The sequence below is a fragment of the Nelumbo lutea genome, chromosome 8 (assembly GCF_056320005.1).
Source record: "Nelumbo lutea isolate HS-2025 chromosome 8, American lotus-T2T, whole genome shotgun sequence".
NCBI classification, from domain to species: domain Eukaryota; kingdom Viridiplantae; phylum Streptophyta; class Magnoliopsida; order Proteales; family Nelumbonaceae; genus Nelumbo; species Nelumbo lutea.
This window is the reverse complement of record NC_142691.1, coordinates 34,852,718-34,859,471: the sequence shown is the minus strand read 5'-3', so window position 1 is coordinate 34,859,471 and position 6,754 is coordinate 34,852,718. Positions and strand designations below refer to the sequence as shown.

Genomic DNA, 6,754 nt, shown 5'->3' with positions numbered 1-6,754 from the left:
CGGCCCACCAAGCAGAGAGGCCCAAAGGCAGCCCAGTTGCAGCCCTAGGGGAGGCTCCAAAAGGGCGGCTGACTTTAGAGAAGAGGGAGGCTGAAAGGAAGAGTATAAAAAGAAAAGAAAAAGAAGGATTTAGGGTTCGAACCCCTAAAGACAAAACAGAAGAGAAGAAGTGCTGGTGAAGGAGAGAAGAGGGAGAAAGGTTGTTGAATGCGAATTGAAGAGGAAATCGAAGGTTGATGTAGAAATCTTAGGTTGTCTTCTTCTTTGATTCTGCAAATTCGGTAACCTAGATTCAATTAGGATTTCTTGGTTTTCTTTATTGAATCTTTCTTCTCTTCTTTCTATTATGTGAACCATGATGGATTTTAATTCTGATATGTAATTAATATTTTAAGCATATCTGATCGTTTCTGATTCATTCTTGTGATTTCTTGATTAGGATTTTCGATTAGTAGAATAATCTTAGCCTAATTATTCTTGTTTCTTGGATTGCTTGAATTGCTTGAGAAAGAGTTTAGGTAATCAAATCAATTAATCAAGAAAACGAATTTAATGCATCTTAGAGATAATATGCACGGTTCTTTGGCATCCATTCATTCTCGAATTAATGACCTTCGAATTATTTGTTCTTAATGCATATATGGCGATTAAATTTCTGATAGAGATATAGGGATTATTGCTGATAGAAAGGTTGGGTTGTGCTCGAGAGAGGCTTATCATACAATTAGGGTTTTGCCAACCCAAGACTGAATTCACTTTGGTTGGATAGCTTAATGATTTAATTGCTAAAACTAGTTCTACTAGTTCTTGCATGCAGTAATTCTTCTTATTATTAAAGGTGGTCTGATCTGAAACTGCTTAGGGTAGTTTGCTAATTAGGAGTTAGGGTTTTCTTTGTTTAATCTTTTGGTTTATCAGATAACCAAAGGTTGATTCAATACTAGTAGTTGTTGGATCAATCCCCATGGGAACGATACTCTACTCATCATTATATTACTTGATCGGCTAGTGCACTTGCTAGTGTAATCTCTACGCATCAAGTTTTTAGCGTCGTTGTCGGGGATTATCACAACAATATTAGGAACCATCTGTCATTATGTTTTTGATATTTGTGTATTAGCCTCTTTATGACTTTGACTTGTACAGTTTATGACACGCAAAAATGAAAAGGAGAGCATCACCTACGATTCCGAGATTGAACGAACTCTCTGTTGCCGCCTTAGAGCTTCTAAGCAAGGGAAAGCTGAAAGTGCAGAGATGGCCGAACAAAGGACCACGATGGGTTATGCCAAACCGACCCTCACTGGAGCAGCCTCGAGCATTGTGAGACCAGCAATAGCTGCCAACAACTTCGAAATCAAACCAACAATCATTCAGGTGATTTAGAATGTAGTTTTGTTCTGTAGCTTGGCTCATGAAGATCTGAACACTCACATCGCCAACTTCTTGGAAATATGTGACACATTCAAGAACAATGGGGTTAGTGATGATGCAGTGAGATTGTTTCCGTTCTCATTGAAGGACAAGGCTAAGACTTGGCTAAAATCTCTACCAGCTAGGTCGATCTCTACTTTGGATGAAATGGCTAGCCATTTCCTATCCAAGTATTTTCCTCCATCCAAGATAGCAAAGATGAGGAGTGATATCACCACCTTCTCTCAACAAGATGGGGAGTCATTGTATGAGTCATGGGAACATTACAAAGAATTACTAAGGAATGTCCCTCATCATGGACTTCCCGTATGGCTGGAAGTTCAGACATTTTATAATGGGTTGACCGAAGCAAATAAGACTATTATGGACACTACAGCTGGGGGATCCATTAATAACAAGACCCTTGAAGTTGCCCATGCACTCATTGAGGAGATGGCTGCAAACAACTATCAGTGGCATTCCGAGAGAGCCCAAGTTAGGAGACAACTCGGACTTCATAATGTAGACACCTATACAACACTATCTGCACAAATCGGTGCCCTCATCAAGAAGATAGATGAAATGTAGTTGGGAGACATGCATGTTCAGACCGTAGCTTGTGAATGGTGTGGGGGAGGTCATATCAGCACCGAATGTCAAGTTGAAAATCAATTCATGCAGTCTCCCGAGCAAGTAGATTTTGTTGGTAATTTGCAAAGGCAGCAAGGCAATCAGTACCCTCGTGCATTTAATCCCAAATGGAGGAATCACCCCAATCTGTCTTGGCAAAATCAAAATGCGGTGAAACCATTCCCTCAAAATTTCACTCGGCCAAAAAAGAAATCTAATCTAGAGGAGCTGATGACAAATTTCATATCAAGTGCGGAAACAAAATTTCAGAACCAAGAAGCATCGATCAAGAACTTGGAGACTCAAGTGGGACAATTGGCACAGATGATATCTTCTAGAGTACAAGGCGCTTTACCCAACAATACCAAAGAAAATCCAAGAACAGGTGTAGGCCATTACCTTGAGGAGTGGTAAGGAGCTGCAAGAGGTGGAGAAGAAAGCAAGAGAAGAAGGCAAGGTGAGTGCAACCCTAGAAACCGAAAAGGAGGAAGAGCAATTTGATTCAAAGAAAGAGAAAAGTCAACAACCGCAAGTACCATTTCCGAAAAGCTAAAGCAACACAAATTGGAAAAAGAATTCGGTAAGTTTCTTGACATTTTTAAGAGTTTACATATTAACATTCCTTTTGCAAATGCCTTAGCCCAGATGTCGCACTATACAAAGTTCCTGAAGGAAATCTTGGCAAACAAAAGGAAATTGGGAAATGTGGCTACAGTTGCACTGAATGAAGAATGCTCGGCAATCCTCCTCAACAAGTTAGCTCAGAAATTGAAAGATCCAAGGAGTTTTACTATTCCTTGCACTATAGGCAATTTGAAAATTAACAAGGCATTATGTGATTTAGGAACTAGTATAAATCTGATGTCCTATTCGGTTTTTAAGAAATTAGGGTTAGGTGAACCCCAACCCACTAGAGTTGCATTACAGTTAGCTGATAGGTCCATAAAGCATCCTAGGGGAATCATAGAAGATGTGCTTGTTAAGGTTGATAAATTCATTTTTCCTGTGGACTTCATAGTATTAGACATGGAAGAGGATGTTGATGTTTTACTTATCCTAGGGCGACCCTTCCTAGCTACAGGAAAGGCAAGGGTTGATGTCCAACAATGACAACTCAGCCTTAGGATTCAAGATGAGGAAGTAATTTTTAAAATGTTTGATGCTACGAAACATGCACCCTCTAGTGATGACCCATTTTATATGATAGGTGTCATTGATTATGCGGCTGGTGATGACTTCATAGTGTTAGACATGGAAGAGGATGTTGATGTCCCACTTATCCTAGGGCGACCCTTCCTAGTTACAGGAAAGGCAATGGTTGATGTCCAACAAGGACAACTTAGCCTTAGGATTCAAGATGAGGAAGTAACTTTTAAAATGTCTAATGCTATAAAACATGCACCCTCTAGTGATGACTCATGTTATATGATAGGTGTCATTGATTATGCGGTTGGTGGGTGTTTTCAGGTCAACGGGCAGCACCTCAAACCATATGTAGCGGATGGAGCATTGCCTACCCCATCAACTATATACCTAGATGTTCATTGATCACACCGTAATATCGAGCTTCGGACAGAAAACAAGCGCTTATTGGGAGGCAACCCAATGTTGATGAGTAGTTTCTTTATTTTATTTGTTTTTCTGCTTTTCTTTTTCCATACCATTCGATGTTTTCTTTTCTAGGATCTTAATTTTGTAAATTGTTGATCTCTCTTAGTGTTTCTCATTCTCTCCTTCTAGTTTCTTTTGACCTTAGCAGGTAGAGGGTCCAACGGAAGAGCCAATTCAGAATTTAGCACGCTCTTTAGAGAAGTTCTCTAAACCCCTTCAAATGCTTGAAGTCCCATTGCTCACATTGCTGAATTCATCTTAGCACTTTCTCTATATGAACATTGAGGGCAATGTTCATGATAAGTGTGGGGGAGGCTGTAGCTATGCACTTCAATCACCCCAATACATAAATGCATTGATAGGCTGCATAAACTGAAAATTCCCTCAACATTATTGTTGTCTATAGGGTGAATTCTAAGAGGGAATACGATGAAGTCGAAGGAAATCACTATAAGTGCTAGAATGTGTTACTCTGAAGTATCCAATTTTATCACAATACATGAGGATGAGAAAGTCGAATAGGACTTTCATCATGACCATCACTAACTCTACTCATGTGTATAGTGCACTTGATTGAAATCTTAATGATCATTCGAGCTATTAGTGCATCATGGACTGTTAATGCATGAACTTCAACAATTGGTTCATGAAAAAAAAAAGACAAGAGAAGAAGAAAGGACAAAGTTTGAATTACTCCACTGTCATGCATTGAATAGTAAAACTAGTAGTTCATGATATGAGTTCAGTCCCAACTCTGCTTTTCCAAGTTGAATAGTAAAACTAGCAACTTGGAATATGAGTATTGTTATTTGCCTCTAGCTTGTGGCCCGTGTGAGATGGAGCATAAAATACACTCACACCAAAAAAAATAAGAAAAAAAAAGAGAAAATAATTCAGTGACAGCTAAGGTTCAAGGGGACAAAAACATAATTGAAAATTCAATTGAGTGCATTGACAGGATTTGAGACCAAGCTCTAGGTGGTGGTTAATTATAGTGATCAAGGAGATGCTATACACATTGAACGGAATTGAGTGCTAGAGCATGAAGAATCTCATGTTCTCCTTTCCTTTGTTCTCATGTATGTGGTAAGAGTGGCCAATCATGGGGATGAATAAGAATGTTTATGTAGCATTCTCGACCACTTAATGCATTCTTATCCTACAACTCATTTGGTAGATGGTAATAATCTAGGGAATGATCAGTTTATGGGTAATATCTTTGCTTGAGGACAAGCAAAAGCTTAAGTGGGGGTGTTTGATGTGTGCGCATGCTACACATCATTTTTATTGCTTTATACATGGTTTTGACGATGATTTTCAATGATTTTTACTCTAATTGAGAAAGATTTCAGGAAACCAAGAGCTTGGGACAATCTAGGGTGAAGAGAGCATGAAGACATGTTGATATGGAAAAAAGGGAAGCAGTTTGGCCCACCAAGAAGAGAGGCCCACCTGCAACCCAACTAAAACCCTATGGAAAAATAGTAGTTCGGCCCACCATGGAGAAGCACTGGTGAAGGAGAGCAACCCAACAGTAGTTCGGCCCATCAAGAAGAAAGACCTAGCTGAAAATCTAAAGGAGAGCACTTCGTCCCACCAAGCAGAGAGGCCCAAAGGCAGCCTAGTCGTAGCCCTGGGGGAGGCTCCAAAAAGGCAACTGACTTTAGAAAAGAGGGAGGCTAAAAGGAAGAGTATAAAAAGAAAAGAAAAAGAATGAATCGAAGCCAAACGCATTACCACAAATGAGACTACCACATAAGTACTATGTATAAAGAAATTCGTCTAGGAATTTAGAGTCATACTACATCACCCATTCCACTGTTGTGTGATTTCAGCGCAACGTCTAGGTACGGGTGCATTGGTCTCGAAACAAATGGGCTTCTCAAGTAGGTGGTTGATCGAGGGATTTCAGTGCAACGTATGGGTACATTGGTCATGAGGTTTAAGCATACAACCCTCTCATATAGGACAATAGAATGTTAAATCTAATGCAGGATAATGAGTAGAGTGTGCATAAGCAAATAAAGAATAATAGAAATAAAGTAATAAACAACTATCTAATAATTAACAAGAAATAAGTAGCTATTGTCCTAATAAAAGAAAAGCAACATAGAGGCATGCATATATACAAGAAAAGCTATCAAGCCAAATGGGCCCCATGTGGGCCTCACCTATGGTCCAAGAACCCTCCGGTGGAGTCACCAATCTATGAGTGTCGGGAAAATGGCTCACTTGGGCTAGATTTTGAGTCACCACCCACTAGTTTTAGAATTAGAGATGATGGGACCTCTAAGAATGGCATCAAAATCATTTTTATCCAAATAGTTACTCCAAATCCCAAGGCACCGGCTAACCAGTACGGGTAAGACTTGGATGGGAGAGGGAAGGGGTTAGGCACCCCTCTCCCGGGTCAAATAGGTGGAGCCCACATGAGGTCTCAAGCAAACAAACACAAATAGGCAATTATGCAATTAACTGAGAACATAAGATAAACAAATAAAGAACAAAACTCCACAAAACATCCTCCACTAATTATTTAATTTTTTGTATTTTTATTTTTATATATTTTTAATGTTCTTATGAAACCCTATTTGTCTATTGGATTTTATCTTTTTATTATATTTCTTATTTTTTTGAATCCTTTATTTATTTTATCTTTATCCTTTTTTTTTATTCTTAGATTTTTTTTACTTTTTATTTTTTTTATTTCCATCACTATTTCCCCTTTTTGCGAACATATCCATCTCCATTCCTCTAATTTACAAAAAGGTCTAATTACCCCTATTTCCTCCCCTTTCTCATTGCAAGTGTACCCATCTTTGGATCTATCATCTCTAATCCCAGCATCAAGGAAGCATTGAATAACTAGAACAAAAAAAAAAAGAAGACGAACAAAGAGGGCCTCAGATATCGATCTTAAGAGGTCGAATTTAGTAACTATTCATCCTGAAGCATATGAATGAAGAATATCAGGCAAATAAATCATGCGGATTAATAACCAACTAAATTAACCGCATATAATTGCTTCATTAGTATTTACTCTTGGGGATCCAGTGCATCCAAGAACTACCACGGAGACCTTGTCTGCACCTTCCCCCAC

The 6,754-nt window shown here is 38.9% G+C and overlaps 1 non-coding gene across 1 annotated transcript; it reads right to left on the bottom strand.

The window, feature by feature from the left end:
* Positions 1–1,629: 1,629 nt before the first annotated feature.
* LOC148843789 (small nucleolar RNA R71) lies at positions 1,630–1,736 on the bottom strand. Its single transcript, XR_016103945.1, has one exon. It is a non-coding gene; the product is annotated as a small nucleolar RNA R71 (small nucleolar RNA).
* Between the last annotated feature and the right edge of the window lie 5,018 nt (positions 1,737–6,754).